The sequence below is a fragment of the Phyllobates terribilis genome, unplaced genomic scaffold, assembly GCF_046119375.1.
Source record: "Phyllobates terribilis strain yellow unplaced genomic scaffold, ASM4611937v1 Scaffold_3__8_contigs__length_932513732, whole genome shotgun sequence".
Taxonomy (NCBI): domain Eukaryota; kingdom Metazoa; phylum Chordata; class Amphibia; order Anura; family Dendrobatidae; genus Phyllobates; species Phyllobates terribilis.
The window spans coordinates 164,924,911-164,948,387 of NW_027362763.1; positions in this window are offsets into that span (position 1 = coordinate 164,924,911).

Sequence of the window (23,477 nt, forward strand, 5' to 3'; positions counted from 1 at the left end):
GCCGACAAAGGTGCCGCCTCCTGGTGGTAAGTGGTAGTGGGGCGTCTGTGGGTCACAACGCCACCTGGTGCCGGTTCTCGGAGCACCCGGATGGCTCTGTCCTTGAACTGTGCAAATCCCAGATGAGGGTCCTGTAAGGCCATTGCCCGCAACTGGGTTCGGTGGGCATTGCAATATAAACCCTCTATAAATTGTTCAGTCAACAGCCTGTCCTCGTCTCCCACGCCGTCAGGGTCGGTCTGCTTAATGGCTCTCAGGGCCTCTTGTAGGTTCAGGGCATAGTCCCTTATACTCTCGTGTGCTCGCTGCTTGCACCCGTAGAATCCAAGCTTGATCTCGGCTGAGGTGCGGGTATCAAAGGTGTCCCTCAGCCGGGTTAGTATCCCTGCAACAGTCCTTCCCCCAGGTGGCCAGGACTTTACCTCCCTTTGGGCTGCCCCGGTTAATTGGGCCACCAGGATGCTCACTTTTTGCTCTTCTGTGAGGGGATACACCTGGAAGAGGCTATCCAGCTTTTCTCTAAAGTCATGCAGGGTATGTGACTCCCCTGAGTACTGGGGTAGCCAGGCCGCTCCCGGGATATAGGGCATGGTGAAAGGCATGACTGCAGCAGCGGTGGCGCTGGCGGGGGTTGAGGCAGTGAAGCTCTCCTCCGTATCCGACATCTTCCTCCCCCCTAGTGGACCGTGGCCTACCTTGCGATGATCCTCTTCCGTAGGCCGCGGCTCCGCAGTGGATCGTCAGGGTTGAGGACCTTCCGTCGCGCTCCTGTGACGTCGGCGTCTGCTGGGCTCCTTCCAGGACCTTACGCAACGTCCGGACGTGAGGCGGGGCTTCAGTTCTCGCGCGCTTTCGGAGTCCAAGCCCCTCTTCTTCCCGCGCGGCGTCTTCAAGATGGCGTCCAACGGCGGGAAAACTCCACGGATGGCGGGAAGAAGACAGAAGATGGCGCCGGATGGCGGGAATCTTCACCACTGGTAAGTTTGAACAGTCTTTTTCAGGCACGCAGTACCCGGTGGTTGCGGGCACGAGATCCTGCCGACTACGCCAAAAGTTGACGCACCCCTGGGCCTTCGTCGCGCGGCACGGGAGCTTACCCGGAGCCGGATCTGTTGAGGGTTGTAGTCTCGTGGCGGTGACCCGGTCCGTGCCCAGGGAGTCAAACTGAGCGGCGATGTATTAGCGGTAGATGTTGGACGACTACGCCACCCGTTGAATGCAGCGAAGGAGCTGCCGCTGCAGGGCAGACCGCTGAGGCCGGTGGTAGGATTGTGCAGCGTGATAGTATCACCCCCAACGGGAGGGGTATGGCCTCAGGGCAGCCGACGTGGATGATGGGGGTAGCAGGAATCACTCAGAGACGATGCGGTGTAATTCAGGGTCTTTACTGGTGATAAAGATAGACCCTCCCGGAGTACTGGCTAGCGATCGGGGCCTGGTCAGTCCTTGAGCAGATGGGATCTCCCCTGGCCAGGCGGAGTTGTAGGCCTCCCAAACTGACTGTACTCTTCTGGCTACCTTGCTAGAGGCGGGTATAAGTAGCCCACGTCCCTGAGTGTACCGTGTGGTGCTCACCCGTATGGCCGGTGACTCGGGGCCTTCTAGTGGCGTCCGCTCCACGACGGCGGTGCTGGTCCCACGCGTGTGACCGTGCCTTCGGGTTTCTTGGCCAGAGGACCTGAAATCCCCTGCCGGGCGGTTTCTGCTGCTGGGTAAAGATTAGTCCCCACAGCCTCGGACTCCGGGTCCGGTGATAGCTTCTCAGTCAGGGCGAGCTCTGCAGCTGCCAGCCCCTGACTCCTTATAGCACTGCTCCCACAGAGCTCCTGATGTTCTTTTTCTAGATCTGCTTCTCTTCTCTGTCTCTACTTCTTCTCTACTCTCTAACCCTGCCTCAGCCCTAGGTTTATATAGGGGAAGTTCTTCCCCTCCCAGGACTGGGCAGGAGGTGTGGCATGCACAGGATCCCTGACCAAGAGACCTCCCACCTGCTCTCAGACATAACATTGCTGTTACTGTGGAAACCAGACCCCTGGGGTGCCACAAGTGCGACCCAAAACGGGATCCATCTAACCCTAATGAATTTGAACACTTCCTAAACACCGCTATGAACTGATATCTGGACAAGAAGGACCCATCCTCGTGAGACAACAATGGACCACCCTGCTTTGGTTCGGACTCCCTAAACAGTTGCAAGCATCTTAACGGACACATAATGGAATTCCCAATTGCTCTCAAAACTACACGCCTCCCTTTTCCCAACTGGTCCGTTTTAGATTTCCTGATCCAAAATTCCACACCTCCTGAGGTACCAATCACATCTGCTGACAAAAGCCCCCCGCCCACTGACCTGCTGGGTGACACGATCTCACCCAACCTCAACGCTCCAAAGAAGGCCAGGAGAAGGCCAATCTAAAAAGGCAGGTTTCAGACCGGGAGCAACACACAGAAGGTAACACCCCCCCAATCTTTTCCAAAATGCCAAATGAAACTGGCCTCCTGGAGTCCTCTTGCCCTTTCCCCTTCCGAAACACCTTCAAAGCCTGTTTAATCAAAAAACTTTTTGTCAAATCTCTCTGACCATGAAACTTAAAACCAAAAACCAAAGCCTTCATAGTCCGAGAGATTTTTGCTACAGACCAACCCTCCTCATCCCCTTGACTAATCCATGACAATAGTACACCTAACTGATCATCATCCTGAGCCATAAGCCCGAATGTATTAAACAACCGATCTTCCCATAAATGCCAAATGGACTGATACGCTTCCCAAGTTCCCCCCCGCCAACGATGACCTAATCAGCGACTCAGCGGCCCACATACCACCTTCCAAAGCTCTGGAGGGCACTCCAGCCCCTTGTCTGCCGCCTCTGGTGCCAACTGCCGGAAGCGCTCCCACTGAAAACGAGAAAGTGAGTCAGCAATGGCATTCTGGACACCCGGTACGTGAGACGCAGTAACATAAGCATTCATGGAAAGGCAAGTCAGCACTAACTTTCGTAGCACCCTAATCACTGGAGGTGAGGATGCTGTAATGTTATTAATTGCACACACGACCCCCATGTTGTCGCAATTAAACCTCACCCTCTTATCTTGCAGTTCCCTCTTCCACAAACATATTGCCACCAAAATGGGAAAAATCTCTAATAGGGCTATGTTCTTTACCAATCCTGATGTTACCCACTCCTTACGCCAACTGGATGCGCACCATCGACCTCTAAAATACGCCCCAAAACCTGAACTTCCCGCTGCATCCGTGTTCAACTCCAAGGCACAATTGTCCTGAACTTCCTCCATGAGCAATGAGCGTCCGTTATATTGCTCCAAAAATTTCTCCCACACAACCAAATCGTCTCTGTGTTCAACCGACAAATGCATGTAATGATGCGGCGATTTTAGACCCGCCGTAGCGCTGGCTAACCGGCGAGAAAAGATTCTCCCCATAGGAATAATGCGACATGCAAAATTAAGTTTCCCAAGCAGAGACTGCTTTTCTCTCAAAGTCATCTTCTTTAACTTCCTAGCCCGTGCGACCTCTTCCTTCAAAGCTTTCACTTTCTCCTCAGGTAACCTAAATTCCTAATTCACTGAATCAATTACAATTCCTAAAAAACAAATGGTGGAAGTTGGACCTTCGGTCTTTTCTGTAGCCAAAGGCACTCCGAAACGCTCTGCTACCCACTGAGTCGCTCTCAGCAAAATTTCACAACATGAAGAGTCGCCCGAACCGATGCACAGAAAATCATCCAGGTAATGTATAATGGATTCGAGCCCTGTCACATCCTGTACGACCCATTCCAAAAATGTGCTGAAAGCCTCAAACAAGGAGCAAGATAAAGAACATCCCATGGGCAAACATCTATCTACGAAAAACTCGCCTTCCCAGTAACAACCCAACAACCTAACACTTTCAGGATGAACGGGCAACAGCCGAAACGCTGATTCCACATCCGTCTTAGCCAGCAATGCCCCTTTACCACACTGTCTGACCCACCGAACCGCCTCATCAAATGATGTATAAACCACGGAACATAGTTCCGGATCAATCCCATCATTCACTGACTTTCCCCGCGGATAGGAAAGATTGTGAATGAGCCTAAACTTATTAGGCTCCTTTTTGGGCACCACCCCCAATGGCGATACTACTAAATTCGAAAAAGGAGGATCGGCAAACGGATCGGCCATACGCCCCAAAGCTTCCTCCTTTTGTAACTTAGCAGAAACCACCTTCGCATATTGATCCGCTGATCTAAGATTTTTCAACACCCTGGGAATCTCAAATGGAGGTGGAGGAATTTTAAAACCGTCAGCAAAACCTGATAATAACACTGCAGCTTTTTCCCTATCGGGAAACCTACTTAGATAAGGGAGCATCGCGGTTAGTTTCACCGGTGTCTCCCCCTTGAGAATTGTTGGCCCCTGGCTTAGCCTTCTTTTTGAAACATCTGGTAGCACCGTGTGATGATCCACTGCAGTGCGAGCAAAGATGCTTGAACCTGCAGTTGGCTCCAAATTTACACTGGCCGTCGTTGAACTGCCAGCATAAGCCCAGTTTCTGCGTTCCCGCTTGCCCTGACATGCCTCCACTCCCCTGCGTACTTGATTGACCCCCGGAATGGCCGGCAAAACCGGCCCCTCCATGAAAGGAATGCCCTATTCTAGAAGGAGCCATCACCCGTAACCACAGGCCAATGTCCTTCTGATCCCATCTTATGGCAGGACGAATAGCTTTGCTCTGACGAAACTGCTCGTCATAACGAAGCCATGCTTGTCCCCCATAAGTTCTGTGAGCCTCCCCAATAGCATCCATATAGCAAAACAAGGGAGAGCAATTCTCCGGTGCTTTTTCATCTATTACGCTCGCCAAAATGGCGAATGCCTGCAGCCAATTAGTAAAAGTCTGCGGGATTAAGCGCCACCTTTTCTTTTCCTCCTCCTCCTTCTTACTATCATCCTTCTTACTTTTTTCCAGGTTAAATTTCACCAGAGGCAAAAGAGAAAAAATTTAGACGTACTCATCTTTCCAGATTTTTCCCTCACCTCTTTCTTGAAGTGTGCACCTAACGGACCCTCAAAACACACGTAAACCTCGCCGTGAGACCTATCATCCAAATGAATTCTATATTCCTTTTCTTTTTCTGTCTGCACTGACACCGAAACGGGCTCGGGCAATTGGCTCGCACCCCCAAGTCTATTATCTAAACTGTTCAGCCCTCCCCATTGCGGGCTCACCCATGCAGCTAAATGGCCCGAAACAGAACTACTACCCCTTTCCAAACGCAACAATAACTCCCTCACATTTTCTAAAACCTCACTCACAGTCTCCCCAACCTGCTCCTGACTTGTACCCCCAGCCACTGACCCCCGATTAGCTCTTACACCTGGGGATAAAAAATTCTGGGATAACGAACAAAACATAGAACCCAACTCACCGGGCTGCGGAGGAGCTGTGGTCCCCCCAGCCGATATTCCCGACTCCAGCCGTCCATCCCGACTTCCGACTCCTCCCGTTGGACCCTCTATCTCCTGAGGCCCGAGCACCGCCGAAGCACTGGATCCCGCCGACGCAGCCCTGTAAGGCCGAAAGTTACTGCCATGCACTGGAGTTGAAGAAGGACCAAGGGGTTGTGTATGTGGGGACATATCAATATCACCCGACCCCCTGCCCGCCCTGCCCCCTGCCCGCAAGGTCTGTGTATTGGCATCCGATCCTGAACATAACGCTGCCCAGGGACCTTCTGTAAGGGCCGGTAACAACACTTGCCTGCTATCACCGCCCGATTGCTGCCCATCGTGGATAATCCTGCCGTCTCCTGTGTCTGAGGAAGCGGGCCGCCCGACCGAAGCATCGCCGAGGCGACCCCCCGTGACGTCACTGGTGTTGAGAGGACTGGCACGTGTAGGCCCCAGCCCGAAAGCAGGCTGCGGCCTACTAACGGCCGCGTGACACGCGCTGGCAAGTGGATTCCTCCCAGACCGGGGTCTGCTGCTGCGCTTCCTGACCGGCACCCGGCCTGGAGGGTCCCCGGAGGGGCTCCTGCGCCTGTGCTGTGTCTGGGGAGCTAAATCAGGCGACAGCCTGGAAGGAGGCCGCGCCCGACGGGAACGCTGCTCAGGCTGTGCTGACACAGCCACCGTCCCCGCTCCCCTCCCGACGATCGCCGCTACCTGCTCTTCCAGCAAGCCCGCACGGTGCGACTCTGCAGCCGCCCTCAGGGACTCAAACAGCTGCGCCGTGGACGCCATGAGGTATGCAGCAGGATGTGGGGGAGACAACTCACCACCCTTGTGAGCGGGAAAATGTGACGCCCCTCCCCTCCCTGGCACCTAAAACCCCCCCCCCGTTAAACCCCTCCCAATGTTAATAGCCTTAGCCACTCCCTCCAACCCATCGTCATGCAGGCCTGTGTCCAAGCCTGCGGGGGAGGGGGCGGCTGTACTCCGGCCTGTCCTCTAGTTCCCTTCAGCATGGAGACAAGTTACAATGGTCTTTGATATCAGTTACACATAGAAATGACGGCTTCAAAGAGGTAACTGCTAAATTGCTGGGGGTCCGATGGCTGTAAAGCACATAATGAATGCAGCCTTCCTGGATGCACACAATATGTCAGGCACATTCTCCTCCAATGTAGGAAGCGCTTGTCTTACATACCGCAGAGTATTCAATTACCATGGAAACAGACAATATTTTTCTTGTGTCGTTCTTGTACACTTGACTGAGTTTGGTCTTCAGCGGTGATTCATACACGTAACAGCGATGTAAACATGTCATTAGCGGGTGTAGGAAGACCTGGAGGCAAGAGGGGTTTGCTATTTTTTCAGTAATTCTAAATATTCTATTATTTTAGAATAAAAGTACAAACTCGTCACCTTGGCCTCATGTAATCTGACTGTTCTGCATATCTATATATGCATATACCTATTCACTTCTGTGATATCCCCTGCCTCCTGGGGTCAGGAGGCAGGGGATATGGAGAAGAGCGGCTAAGACATCCACATGATTTGTTTATAGGGAAAATCAAATCATACAAAATATGTTTTGGTACCCCTTACCTGCAGCATAACTTAACCCTAACATTTCCAATCATTCTTGGAGGTGTGGTAATGACGATGGAGATTTAATCCATTTGCTTTGGTCGAGTACAGGTGTTCAAGACTTTTGGGAAATTATAAAAACTCTTATTTTTTAAGTCACTGGTCTTCGTATCCCCATAGATCATAGAATCCTAGAATGTTAGAGTTGGAGGGGACCTCCAGGGTCCTCGTGTCCAACCCCCTGCTCACTGCAGGATTCACTAAACCATCTCAGCCTGATGTGTGAAGATTTAATTGAAGGAGAACTCATCACCTCTCATGGCCGCCTGTTCCTCTCATTGATCACCCTCACTGACATAAAGTTTTTTCTAATATTCAATCTGTATCTTCTCCCTTTCAGTTTCATCCCATTGCTTCTTGTGTTTCCATGTGCAAATGAGAATAAGAATGATCCCTCTACACTGTGACATCCTTTCAGATATTTGTAGATAGCTATTAAGTCTCCTCTTAGCCTTCTTTTTTTCAAGCTAAACATTCCCAGATCCTTTAACCGTTCCTAGTAGGACATAGTTTGCAGTCCGCTCACCATCCTGGTAGCTCTTCTCTGAACTTGCTCCAGTTTTTCAATGTCTTTTTTAAGATCCTAAATTTTACTTACTTAATATCCCACCTTTCCAAACTGGTCATAAACCCCAACAGCTTCTACTGCATATGACCAAGGGTGCACGATGTCTAATAGTATTCAAGTGGAGGTTGATCCAACCCCCATCAAACAGTGAGTTACATATTTGTATTTAGGATAATATCTCACAGCCTTAATAAATAACACACTCAAGCAATTTGAAGTAGTTTGCAGTCTTTAGGATATATACTGGGTGCCACTGGAGGACACAGACAGAAGGGGCCCCTGTGCAAGAACAATATATGGGCCCTTTGCAGTCCAATAGCTCATCATAATGCACAATTCTGCCTGCTTTGGAGGTGAAAATTGGCCCCCCTACCTCTTGGGCCCCTATGCGGCCACACAGGTTGCAGCAATGATATGTCCGCCTCTGCTGTGTGCTGAGAGACTGTTAATGGCTATGGACCTGATGAATAGTTTTCAAAGTTTTTATGAAGCTGGGCATTCTTCTTTCTCCTCTCCCTTTTGTGTCAATGTCTTGTCAAATATTAGTCTGAGTATGAAAGTATGTTCTGGACAATTTAGTGTTGTGTCCACTCATTGTTGATGGTAGTTTACACGGCTAAAATGATGCATATTGAATGTTACTGCCTTATGTTTTGTATTTCTACTTTGTGACTTTATATTGAAAAATGTAATAAATATTCAATTATAAAAAAATTCGGGTCAGGAGACCCCCTGACAGTCGGTGCATCACGGTCCGTACTCACAGTTAGTAGCAGACTAACAGTAAATGTGAATAGCGGTACCAGAGGTATACAATTACTTAAAAGGGGCGGGGCCTTTTTACTCTATTGAGCATATATGAACTCAAGGGGTTAATATAGAGGTATTACTCTGTATCTGGCCCCGCCCCTTTTAAGTAATTGTATACCTAGTCAAATGTATATAAGGATCAATTGTTTGCTGCTTGTCACACCTGATGAAGGTGGCTGTGTCCACCGAAACGCGTTGTGTGTATTAATAAATCAGTCCTTTTACTATTTTTGCCCTGTTATTGGCGCTCTGGTACCGCTATTCACATTTACTGATCGTACTCACAGTTAAGACCTCATTTTACCTTTTCTTTTTTTTATTTTCAGTCTACGTATAAAGGTGCTGGCTTATTTTTTGTGGCATAAGTGTTTTTTCCTCAATGGCAGTATTTATGGCTAAACGTAACATATTGTAACATTTTAATGTACCCATTCTCTGGGGAAATGGAAAAAAATAACAATTTGACCATTCATTTTGCATGATAAATCTGGCGCCGGTTGCCATCCAGCAGAACTAATGGGTTTTATTCCCCGGTCTGTACAATTACATCAATACAAGTATTTATAATTTGTTTTTTGTTTTCAAACCACTTTTGCACACTAATAGTGACTAGCCCAGGGGGATGGGGATGACTCGGTACCCGGGCCTTTGCCTGGCCTTGGGGATGTCGCGGTGGTCGGCTCCCGGGCCCGTACCCTGGGGTCAGCTTTTAAAAGGGGATTGTTTGTTAATTTTATGGAAGTTCGTGACGCCACCTGTGGTTTCTGGTGAGAATCACCAGCGCTGCCGCAGTCCACTGAGGCCGGTGACAAGGCATGGTATAGCTCCCCACAGGTGGAGCTAGGCCTCAGGGCAGCGTACGGAGAGGGGGATGCATGACAGGCGAGACCCAGCCGGGTCAGAGCAAGAACAGGGACAGACACAATAGTCACTTCAGTGCCTTTTACTGATGGAAATTCAGGCACGTCCCCGAGCACTGTAGGGTGAAGGGAGCAAATCAGGATCCTCCCCAATGAGCGGGTGTAGGGCCTCCTGTTTCTTGCCTCTGCGTAGTAAGTTTCTAACCGGCCTGAAGCTAGGCCTAACTTTATCTCTGTCCTGCACCGGCTGACGTTGTGGTAGGTCCTTCTCTTGGAGTGCATGCTCCCAGCTTACGGGGCCTATGTGTCTCCTGGCTGTGTTACGTATCAGCTCTCTGGTGAACCTGGGACCTGTAGTTCTCCAGGGATTCCGGTTATGCCTTACTGGGTCGTAGAGATCCCAGTAAGCTCGGACCCGGTGTCCGGTATAAGTTTCGGGGTGAGCTGGGTAAGCTCCTCTGCCCCCACTGCTACTCACTTTCCACTCGCTTTTGGCCACGCTCGGGCCCTTACTAGGCTACTCACATTAACGGCAGCTTGCCCCGCTTCACCGCTCTTATGGCGTCGGCACACCCAAAGCTTACTATTCTGAGCTACAACTGAATCTGAACTATGCTCCACTGCAGGCTGATCTCGCTCAGGCTTCTCTTCTGCAGGAACTCTCTCAACAGACTAACTGCCTAGCTCCACCTTCCCTATTTATATCCCTAACGGGCTCCCTCTGCTGGTCTGAGGTGGAAGGTGGAGATGTGTGAATGTTTATGGGGGCCTCTTGTGGAGGATTCCATTAATATACCCTTCTAGGATCTGTGGTACCAAGCACAGCTGGGCGCCACATTAGCAGATCTCAGGGAATTTTTTTAATGTTCACACATTCCTTATTCTGTTTCTCCATCAATTTAGCCAAAACCACCATTTCTTCTCATTCAGATGAAATATTAATGTGGCACCCGAAGCGCAGATAACTCAGTACACAGGGCATGGGGCATGTTGTCACATAGGGGTTGGTGGTCATGCCCGGTGCCTGACGCTCCAGAACAGTGAAATATAGTACACGACTGCGGGGGTTAATGCCGGTAGTACTGTCCCTTCGCCTGTATGGTGTTTGGTGGCCTTCCCGTGTTGGTATGGTGGAGGGAAACAAGAGAGTCAGCAGGCAGTTTTAAAAGTAAACCAGATGAACTTTACTTAAATAGCAGCCAGAAAGGTACAGAGCCACAGATGGAATTACATGTTCAGATGACCAAAGTTCCCAAAGACAGGTGCATAGTGATGGACAGGGCTGCCACCAGGAATTTCAGGACCCCATACTGGCAAAATTTTTGGGCCCCCTAAAGACTCCGCCCAGGCTCTACCCCAGCTCCGCCTCCATCCTAGCTCTACCTCCACCCCTCGAACCTTCCACAGTCCCACTGCCCACTCTTGAAAAAACTCCACTTCTGCACCCCGTCCTCACTAATCACACATTAACATTTCCCATCTAACACCATAACACATACATAGCCAACAGCTTTTGTTTTGGCCAAAATATTTTTTAAGCCGTCACCATGACAAGGAGAGTCTTTTGGCCAGGCACCTACTCTACTCTAACCTAATAAACATTTCTTAAAATATCCAATACTTTTTTTAGGTATATTTTTCTTTATTTTTCTTTAAGGGAATGGGTCGAATACATTTTTTAAAATGACCAATAATACCACATCCAAGGAACAAATATTATCACACTATGGCCAGGCCACATATTACCACCACATAGTGACCAAATAATACCACATACCAGGAAAAAATACCGTCACACCATGATCAGACCACATATAATCACCACATAATGACAGAACAATACCACATACAAGGAACAAATACCATCACATCATGACCAGATCACATATTACCATCACTGAGTGACTGAATAATACCGCATGTAAGGGACAAATACCGCCACACGACGACCAGATCACATATTACCACCACACAGTGACTGAATAATATCACATACAAGGAACAAATACCGCCACACAGTGACCAGACCACATAATACCACCACAGAGTGTCTGAATAGTACCACATACATGGAACAAATACCACCACACCATGCCTAGACCACATATTATCACCACAGTGTCTGAATAATACCACATACAAGGGACAAATACCACCACACCATGACCAGATCACATATTACCACCTCATAGTGAGCGAATAATACCACATACAAGGAACATATGCCACCAAACCATGACCAGACATCATATTACCACCAAATAGTGACCAAATACTACAATACTGATCATTAATAAAAAAAAACACAATACTAATATTACCATCATTATACACAGGAGCTCTGTACATAGTATACAGTATATAGTGTCAGTGCACAGGTAATACAGGGATCACCGGTAACATTATACACAGTAGCTCTGCATATAGTGTATAGTGTACAGGTAATACAGTGACCATCGATGACATTATACATAGGAGCTCTGTATATAGTGTCAGTGTACAGATAATACAGTGATCACCAGTGACATTATACACAGGAGCTCTGTACACAGTATATAGTGTATAGTGTCAGTGTACAGGTAACACACTGACTCACTAGTGACGTCTCTAGTTGAAGTCCTTCATCTTTTCTTCCTGATCCAGAGCAGACCACCATCACTTCTTCCAACCAGGACTCGTCTCTGCAGAAAATAACACACAGTTATCTAGAGCACCGCTTCCAGAGGAAATTCCCAATTTTTCCCCAACTTCTACACTACATCAGATGATGAAAAAAAAGCGACATAGTGTCGCTCTGCACAGTAACAGGACCTCCTCCCCACTGAAAACAGTATCCTCAAAAATAAAATATATCACAGCAGTAATAATATCCCTTAATTAGCCCCTACAGTAATAATGTCCCACTTCCTGGTCCCATATGTACTCCATTCTGGAGCCCACATGTCACATTCCTGGTCCTTTGTGTTCTCCTATTCCTGGTCCCTTGTGTTCTCCCATTCCTGGTCCACATGTTGTCTCCATTCTGCCCCCATTTTGTCTCTCCATTCTACCCCCATGTCATCTCCATTCTGCCCTCATTTGTCTCCAATCTGCCCCCCATATTGCGACTTTACAGAAAAAGTAAAAAAAAAAATGTTTCTCCTTACCTGGCCGCGGTCCAGTGGCACTCGCTACTTCATCCATCTGAAGCGCGGACTTGCCAGCACATGATAGTGACATCAAACGCCAGCGACGTGCACAACAACGTCAGCTGTCAGCCTGTGATTGGATGGCGGCTGTTAACTATTGCCATGCGGGAAGGATCCCGCATGGTAATAGATTTCAACTGACCGTGCATCCAAGGACGTATGTTCAGAATCCTGCTGCAGGGGCCCGGTGAGCAGAAAAAGGGGGGTCCGGTTTGGGCCCCCTTCTGCTCGTTTTTTTTTTCCAACTTCCTTTATCCATTTATAAGTGATTGTACAGTCGTGGACAACACCTTTATGTTTTGTTATTTTGTGAAGGGGGCAGGAGTGGGAAAAAAAGCAATTTTGCTGTAGATTTTGTGGATTTTTTAGTTTATTTGTGCAGATTAAATATTACATGGGTTATGATGACTATGGTGATACCATATACTGTATGTGCAAGAAAAAAAATAATTTCTGCCTTTTCTCCTGGGTGTCCAGCTGTCCCTGATTTTTCATGCAGCCATTATTTTGCAGAGCCTTGTTTCTGTATGTGTGGTTGGAATAAAGCCTTTAACCGGCTGTTCAGGGATCAAATCTCCACGTGTTGATGCAGGTCTAACACAAGGATTCACAGAAACATGAAACACGTCTGACCATTTTTTGTAAACTTTTCATGTGGATATCTTTAGGCCACGTTCACACATTCAGTATTTGGTCAGTATTTTACATCAGTATTTGTAAGCCAAAACCAGGAGTGGGTGATAAATACAGAAGTGGTGACGTGTTTCTATTATACTTCTCCTCTGATTGTTCCACTCCTGGTTTTGGCTTACAAATACTGATGTAAAATACTGACCAAATACTGAACAATTGAACCTGGCCTAAAAGGGTTTTCTCATAATAATAAATGGGTAAAATTGCAAAATGCTTGTAAAATCAGGGAACTTTGCAATTTACCTCTTATGAAAAATTCTTTCTGCTCTCAGTAGTTTTAATTCTATAGTTTACTGCTCATTAACTAAGTTACCGACCACTGCAGCAGTCTATCAGAGGTGGCCGGTCTCCTAGGAAAGAAGCTGGATCTGGCCAAATTCAATGTCCCCGCAGATGCATAGCTGCCTCTGTTTGCAGCATGGGAAAGCACATACTTCGGGCCGGCGGCTCATTGATGTCGCTGGTCCAAACTGTCATTAACCAGCAGCGCAATATACCCCCTTTCCCTCCGGCAAGCAGAGGGAGTGCAGTACACAGAAGAGAGATCTTGAGACAACCCCTTTGATAGACAGATAATCATACCATGTACAGTTATTAGAACAGTATATAGATTTTTATGTAATCCCCTCTATTTTAGTTAGAGATAATCCGGTGCTACTCACTTCGGCATCAGAGGTGAGCGATGCCGATGAAGTTGCGATCCCACACTCCTGCTGAGCCGCAAGCAAGATCGGCAGGTATTGTGCACATGTCCTAGTCTATTAAATAGGACAATGCCTGATATTTGCCAAGTAGAGTTGGTACAAATTAATTCACAGGATCCAGTCCATCGGCCAGTTCAGTAATCTGTGGCCGCTAGATGGGAGTCCTGAAAACTGCCTCTTATCTGGCAGCATCCATGGCTCTTCTTCTGTTTAGCAGGCCTGACGCGACGGCTGACCGGCTAATCAAAAGAGGAGCCAGGATGCAGCCCATTAAGAGTTGATTCTAAAGACTCCCATCCAGCACCCATAGATTACTAACATAGCAGATGGACTGAGGCCTGTGAGCTGATCTACTGACGATCATGCACGGCCTCGATAGATATGTGAGTTGTAACAACACCGGCCCCACCACCTGTGATGAGGAAGTGAGAACCACCGGATTACCCCTTTAAAAGGGAATCTGTCAGCAGATGTTTGCTACCTCATGTGAGAGCAGCCTGATGTAGGCAAAGCGAAGCTGAATTCAACAATGTATCACATAGATTACTGGGTGTAGCTGTTCTCACACAATCAGAGCTTTTAGATTTAACAGTGAAGCAGAGCTGAGAAAGCTAACCCCACCCACACCACAGCTGACCCCGCCCACACCACAGCTAACCCGCCCACACCAGGCTCTGTGTGTACAATGTCCATAGACAGCGAGCTGCTTATAACAGGAGGAGGGGGCATTGCCAGACTAGTGTAGTCCAGCAATGTTAATCTCTTAGTGCTAAATCCTTCACAGTTAGTAAAAAACAGCATGCACTTTGACAAGTGACACATCCCTGAATTCTGTGTTTCAGTCTCTATCTCCTGCTGACTTCAGATTACATAGCATAAACCGGCTGACAGATTCCTTTTAACATCCCAGAGATGTTAGATATAGCCATTTTACCCTCATCATAGCTATACATTGTTGTTTTAGTGTTTGTGGTTCCCCTGAGTCAGTCCTACCTGTGAATACAGAGTCTGGTTTCTTACCAGATGTCTCCTGTATGGCACATACATCAGCTACGCAGGTGCTCAAGGCCTAAAAATAGCCGGGTCTCTGTGATCTTCAGACGAAATGTCATCTAAGCGTTAAAAGAGCATAATAGAATGAGGCGAGTTTTGTTCTCAGCCATTATAGTCCTAGACACTGTCAGACTGTCTGCTTCCCAACATGATTTGTACTTAGGAGGAATTGTCATCTGGACTGAGCGGCTCTACAAGGCTCATAGGGGCATAAACAAGTGAAAAGCAGAGATTTGGTATGTGCGGATGCGGAATGGCACCTTCCCAGTCAATTAGCTCATTTTAGTGAACTGATACATATACAGGTACATCTACAGAGGACTGATACTTATAAAGGTACACCTACAGAAGACTGATACATATACAGGTACATCTACAGAGGACTGATACTTATACAGGTACATCTACAGAGGACTGATACATATACAAGTACATCTACAGAGGACTGATACATCTACAGATACATCTACAGAGGACTGATACATATACAGGTACATCTACAGAGGACTGATACATATACAGGTACATCTACAGAGGACTTCTATATCTACAGATACATCTACAGAGGACTGATACATATACAGGTACATCTACAGAGGACTGATACATATACAGGTACATCTACAGAGGACTTCTATATCTACAGATACATCTACAGAGGACTGATACATATACAGGTACATCTACAGAGGACTTCTATATCTACAGATACATCTACAGAGGACTGATACATATACAGGTACATCTACAAAGGACTGATACCTATACAGGTGCATCTACAGAGGACTGATACATATACAGGTACATCTACACAGGACTGATACATATACAGGTACATCTACAGAGGACTGATACTTATACAGGTACATCTACAGAGGACTTATACATATAGAGATATCTACAGAGGACTGATACTTATACAGATACATCTACAGAGGACTGATACATCTAAAGATACATCTACAGAGGACTGATACATATACAGGTACATCTAAAGAGGACTGATACAAATACAGGTACATCTACAGAGGACTGACACATATAAGGATACATCCACAGAGGACTGATACATGTACAAATACATCTACAGAGGACTGATACATATACAGGTACATCTACAGAGGACTGATACATCTACAGATACATCTACAGAGGACTGATACATCTACAGATACATCTACAGAGGACTGATACTTATACAGGTACATCTATAGAGGACTGATACATGTACAGATACATCTACAGAGGACTGATACATATACAGGTACATCTACAGAGGACTGATACATCTACAGATACATCTACAGAGGACTGATACATCTACAGATACATCTACAGAGGACAGATACATATACAGGTACATCTACAGAGGACTGATACATATACAGGTACATCTACAGAGGACTGACACATATAAGGATACATCCACAGAGGACTGATACATGTACAAATACATCTACAGAGGACTGATACATATACAGGTACATCTACAGAGGACTGATACATCTACAGATACATCTACAGAGGACTGATACATCTACAGATACATCTACAGAGGACTGATACTTATACAGGTACATCTATAGAGGACTGATACATGTACAGTGTAGCGTCGGCGTCCCTGCCTCCTGCTAGGCAGGGACGCTGTTCCCCTCACCTCTCTGCTCTGTGCCCGGCGGCTTCCTCCCGCTCTGCCTGCAGCGCCCGCTCTCCCCTGGTCACTGTGCTTAGGGCGCGCGCGCGCTCCCCCTCTCTTAAAGGGGCCGCGCGCGTCGCCCTAAGGAGTCCCCGGCCAATGGCCGGAGGATCCCTCCTTATATAAGGCACCTCCTCCAAAATGGAGGTGCCCGAGCAATGTTGTTGCACTGTTCACTACTCTGCTTCAGCCCTCAGGTCCCGTTGCCAGTTACCTGCCAGTCTCCTGCCAGTTTGCTGCCTGATTCCTGCCTGTCATCCGCTTTCCTGCTTGCTAGCCTGAGGTCCGACGGTCTGCCTTCCGACACCTGTCAGTCTGTCTATGGACCAGCTTGCCCGCTCACCTGGGAGCGCTCACCTGCTACCTGCCTGATAGCCTACCTGGAGGCTCCGCCGTCACGTGCTGTGACCACCTGCCAGTCCAGAGACTCTTGCCCGCTCACCTGGGAGCGCTCATCTGCTGCCTGCCTGTTAGCCTACCTGGAGGCTCCGCCGTCACGTGCTGTGACCACCTGCCAGTCCAGAGACTCTTGCCCGCTCACCTGGGAGCGCTCATCTGCTACCTGCCTGTTAGCCTACCTAGAGGCTCCGCCGTCACGTGCTGTGACCACCTGCCAGTCCAGAGACTCTTGCCCGCTCACCTGGGAGAGCTCATCTGCTACCTGCCTGTTAGCCTACCTGGAGGCTCCGCCGTCACATGCTGTGACCACCTGCTTATCCTGAGACTCTCGCCTGCTCACCTGGGAGCACTCATCTGCCATCTGCCTGCTAGCCTACCTGGAGGCTCAGCCGTCACAGGTCGTACCTGCCCGTTTACCCAGAGACTGCCCCGGTCACTTGCAGTGACCTCCTGCCCGTTTACCCAGAGACTGCCCCGGTCACTTGCCGTGACCTCCTGCCCGTTTACCCAGAGACTGCCGCGGTCACTTGCCGTGACCTCCTGCCCGTTTACCCAGAGACTGTCCCGGTCACTTGCTGTGACCTCCTGCCCGTTTACCCAGAGACTGTCCCGGTCACCTGCTGTGACCGCCTGCCTGTCTTCCCTGGTCGCCACCCGCTTCCTTACAAGGACTGCCCCCTTGTATAAGTTGCTCAGAGGTTCCGCCTCCCAGACCCGTTACAGTTTGCTCGGGCCATGGAACCCGGTGGCACCCAAGCTCCCTCGCTCTCGGACCTTTGTCATGAACTGTCCCGACAGAGGTCCCAACAGGAGTCCATCCTGGGTCACCTGCGGAATGTCAATACTCGCCTGGACACTTTGACTGCCCCACCAGCAACCACCGCTAGTGTCATGACTCACAGCCCGGCTGCTCCGCTGCCCACCAATACCATAGTATCCTGCTCTGGAATCCGGCTTTCTGCACCTCCTCGCTTCGGAGGCGACTCCGCTCAAGCTCGGGGCTTCATTAACCAGTGCACCCTGCACTTTGAACACCAGTCCCACCAGTTTAATTCCGACCGGGCCAAAGTAGCCTTCATCATGTCCCATCTCACGGGAGAGGCACTGGCTTGGCTAAATCCTCTATGGGAGAGAGGAGACCCTCTGGTGTCCGACCTGCCAGCCTTTCTCACGGCTTTCCGGAAGGTCTTCGACGAACCCGGACGGAAGACCTCATCCGCCTCATCTCTGCTACGCCTCCGTCAAGGGAGTCTCACCGTGGGCCAATATGCCATACGGGTCCGTACCCTTGCTTCGGAGCTGGCCTGGGATAACGACGCCCTGGTGTCCGTCTTCTGGGAGGGTCTGTCCGGCCGTATTAAAGATGAACTCGCCGGTCGGGACATTCCTACCACTCTCGACGACTTGATTACACTTGCCACCCGGATTGACATCCGGTTCCAGGCGCGCTAGGGAGGTCACCCGTGAGAGGAGGATTCCACGTCTAGTCCCTACCTTCCAGAGACCCGTCACTCCCCCTGTTACTCCCCAGGCACACTCACCTGAGCCTATGCAGGTCGACCAGACCAAGATGGTCAAGACCCGTCAAGACTTACGTCGTGCCGAGGGGAGCTGTTTCTACTGTGGCAGTAAGGAGCACCGGATCCGTTCCTGCCCTGAGAGGTCGGAAAACGCCTGTGTCTAGGATCGCTCAGAGAGGTCGCCCTAGACAAAAGTAAACCCTCTCCATCCCTGATGTTGTCTGTTTCTATCCTCTGCGGAGAGAACTGCTATTTTGAACTGGCTCAACTTGACTCTGGAGCTGCTGGAAATCTCATCTCTCAATCCCTGGTAGAAAAATACCACATTCCCACCAAACCTCTGGCCGTACCTATATCTGTTGCCGCCGTGGATGGGGGCATCTTACCACATCCCATCCAACTCATCACCGAATCTCTGACTCTACAGGTGGGAATGCTGCATTCCGAGAGCATCTCCTTTCATGTTCTGCCTGGACTCTCTCACGCACTATTGCTTGGCCTGCCTTGGCTCCAGAGACATGCACCCGTGCTTGACTGGCAGACCGGAGAGGTCCTTCGCTGGGGACAGGACTGCCATAAGACTTGTCTAGTTCCCGTTCATCCTGCCCGTCCTTCTCCTACCCCAGCCAATCTGCCCGGTCTTCCGGTTCCCTATTGGTCTTATGCGGATGTCTTCGATAAAAAAGAGGCAGAGACTTTACCTCCTCATAGACCATACGACTGCCCAATCGACCTGATGCCCGGCTCTACTCCTCCCCGTGGGCGAATCTACCCTTTGTCCGCTGCTGAAACCCGGTCCATGTCTGAATATATTGAGGAGAACCTGGCCCGGGGATTTATCCAGAAATCTACCTCCCCGGCGGGAGCAGGCTTCTTCTTTGTCAAAAAGAAGGACGGCTCACTCCGTCCATGTATAGACTATAGAGGCCTAAACCAGATTACTGTGAAGAATAAATACCCCCTTCCGCTTATTCCTGAATTATTTGACCGTCTGAGGGGGGCTAGAATCTTCACCAAACTGGATCTCCGTGGGGCATATAACCTGGTCCGTATCCGTCAGGGGGATGAGTGGAAGACGGCATTCAATACCCGGGACGGCCACTATGAGTACCTTGTGATGCCCTTCGGTCTCTGTAACGCTCCTGCCGTCTTTCAAGAGTTGGTCAATGACATCTTCCGTGATCTTCTCTACTCCTGCGTGGTGGTGTACCTGGACGATATCTTGGTCTTCTCTCCGGATCTTCCTACTCACCAGAGGGACGTTCGTCAGGTCCTGCTCAGGCTCAGGCAGAACCACCTCTACGCTAAATATGAGAAGTGCATCTTTGAGCAGACCTCTCTTCCATTTCTGGGCTACATAATCTCTCAGACTGGTCTACAAATGGATCCTGAGAAACTGTCTGCCATCCAGAAGTGGCCCCGACCAGAGGGGTTGAAGGCTATTCAGCGGTTCCTGGGCTTCGCCAACTATTACCGCCTGTTCATACCGCACTTCTCTTCCCGGACCGCCCCTATCTCTGCTCTCACCCATAAAGGTACGAACCCCAGAGAATGGCCGCCCGAAGCAGAGGAGGCATTTCTTTCCTTAAAACAGGCCTTCCTCTCCGCCTCGGTGCTGCATCGTCCGGACGGCAACAAACAATTCTTCCTAGAAGTTGATGCATCCTCCTCCGGAGCTGGGGCGGTACTTACCCAAAAATCTTCTTTCGGAAGAAAGGTAACCTGCGGCTTTTTCTCCAAACTTTTCTCCTCTTCTGAGCGCAATTATTCTATAGGAGACCGAGAATTGCTGGCCATTAAGATGGCACTGGAGGAGTGGCGTTACCTGCTCGAGGGGGCTCTCCACCCGGTAATAATTTACACTGACCACAAGAACTTGGCATATCTCCAGAGCGCCCAGAGACTTAACCCGCGCCAAGCCCGGTGGTCTTTGTTTTTTGCCCGCTTTGATTTCATTCTTCATTTTCGTCCGGCTGACAAAAACATCAAAGCTGACGCCCTGTCCCGATCCTTTCTGGTGTCTGATCTTGAGGAGGAGCCTAAACACATCATCGATCCCGCCAGAGTAATGCAGGTAGCCCCCGTGGGCCTAAATCGTCTCCCTCCCAGTAAGACGCTCGTAACGGAGTCCGATCGGGAGAAGATTCTACACTGGGGTCACTCGTCTAAGCTAGCTGGGCACGCCGGTCAGAAAAAGACCCTCCAGCTTATTACCCGGCACTACTGGTGGCCTACCCTGCACAAGGATGTAATTGACTTTGTTTCTGCCTGTGTGTCCTGCGCCCGCAACAAAGTTCCGAGACACCTGCCTGCCGGCCGCCTTCTTCCTCTGCCTGTGCCTGCTGCCCCGTGGCAACATATAGCTATGGACTTCATAACAGATCTCCCCGTCTCTGCCGGTTGTACGGTCATTTGGGTGGTCGCTGACTGCTTTTCCAAAATGGCTCATTTTATTCCCCTGCCCGGCCTCCCGTCTGCTCCCGAGCTAGCTAAGGACTTTATCCGCCACATCTTCCGTCTCCATGGTCTGCCTCTCCACATCGTGTCGGATCGTGGGGTTCAGTTCACCTCACGCTTCTGGAGAGCCACATGTAAACTGCTCGACGTCACCCTGGACTTCTCCTCCGCTTACCACCCACAGTCCAATGGTCAAGTGGAGCGGATCAATCAGAATTTGACCAATTTTGCTGATACATCCCAGAATTTGATCAGCAAAAAAGGCAAATACAATTCTGGGATGTATTAACAGAAGCATACAGTCTAGATCACGTGAAGTCATTATCGGTCTTTACTCCTCTTTGGTCAGACCTCATCTGTAATACTGTGTACAGTTTTGGGCACCACATTTTAAAAAAGACATAGACAAACTGGAGCAAGTTCAGAGAAGAGCGACCAGAATGGTGACTGGTCTGCAAACCATGTCCTATGAGGAACGGTTGCAGGATTTGGGAATGTTTAGCTTGCAAAAAAGAAGACTGAGAGGAGACTTAATAGCTGTCTACAAATATGTCAAGGGCTGTCACATTGTAGAAGGATCATCTTTATTCTCATTTGCACAAGGAAAGACTAGAAGCAATGGGATGAAACTAAATGGGAGGAGACACAGATTAGATATTAGAAAAAACTTTTTGACAGTTAGGGTGATTAATGAGTGGAACAGGCTGCCACGAGAGGTGGTGAGTTCCCCTTCAATGGACGTCTTCAAACAGAGGCTGGACAGACATCTGTCTGAGATGATCTAGTGAATCCTGCTTTGAGCAGGGGGTTGGACCAGATGACCCAGGAGGTCCCTTCCAACTCTACCATTCTAGCTAAGGACTTTATCCGCCACATCTTCCGTCTCCATGGTCTGCCTCTCCACATCGTGTCGGATCGTGGGGTTCAGTTCACCTCACGCTTCTGGAGAGCCACATGTAAACTGCTCGACGTCACCCTGGACTTCTCCTCCGCTTACCACCCACAGTCCAATGGTCAAGTGGAGCGGATCAATCAGAATTTGACCAATTTTGCTGATACATCCCAGAATTTGATCAGCAAAAAAGGCAAATACAATTCTGGGATGTATTAACAGAAGCATACAGTCTAGATCACGTGAAGTCATTATCGGTCTTTACTCCTCTTTGGTCAGACCTCATCTGGAATACTGTGTACAGTTTTGGGCACCACATTTTAAAAAAGACATAGACAAACTGGAGCAAGTTCAGAGAAGAGAGACCAGAATGGTGACTGGTCTGCAAACCATGTCCTATGAGGAACGGTTGCAGGATTTGGGAATGTTTAGCTTGCAAAAAAGAAGACTGACAGGAGACTTAATAGCTGTCTACAAATATGTCAAGGGCTGTCACATTGTAGAAGGATCATCTTTATTCTCATTTGCACAAGGAAAGACTAGAAGCAATGGGATGAAACTAAATGGGAGGAGACACAGATTAGATATTAGAAAAAACTTTTTGACAGTTAGGGTGATTAATGAGTGGAACAGGCTGCCACGAGAGGTGGTGAGTTCCCCTTCAATGGACGTCTTCAAACAGAGGCTGGACAGACATCTGTCTGAGATGATCTAGTGAATCCTGCTTTGAGCAGGGGGTTGGACCAGATGACCCAGGAGGTCCCTTCCAACTCTACCATTCTAGCTAAGGACTTTATCCGCCACATCTTCCGTCTCCATGGTATGCCTCTCCACATCGTGTCGGATCGTGGGGTTCAGTTCACCTCACGCTTCTGGAGAGCCACATGTAAACTGCTCGACGTCACCCTGGACTTCTCCTCCGCTTACCACCCACAGTCCAATGGTCAAGTGGAGCGGATCAATCAGAATTTGACCAATTTTGCTGATACATCCCAGAATTTGATCAGCAAAAAAGGCAAATACAATTCTGGGATGTATTAACAGAAGCATACAGTCTAGATCACGTGAAGTCATTATCGGTCTTTACTCCTCTTTGGTCAGACCTCATCTGGAATACTGTGTACAGTTTTGGGCACCACATTTTAAAAAAGACATAGACAAACTGGAGCAAGTTCAGAGAAGAGAGACCAGAATGGTGACTGGTCTGCAAACCATGTCCTATGAGGAACGGTTGCAGGATTTGGGAATGTTTAGCTTGCAAAAAAGAAGACTGAGAGGAGACTTAATAGCTGTCTACAAATATGTCAAGGGCTGTCACATTGTAGAAGGATCATCTTTATTCTCATTTGCACAAGGAAAGACTAGAAGCAATGGGATGAAACTAAATGGGAGGAGACACAGATTAGATATTAGAAAAAACTTTTTGACAGTTAGAGTGATTAATGAGTGGAACAGGCTGCCACGAGAGGTGGTGAGTTCCCCTTCAATGGACGTCTTCAAACAGAGGCTGGACAGACATCTGTCTGAGATGATCTAGTGAATC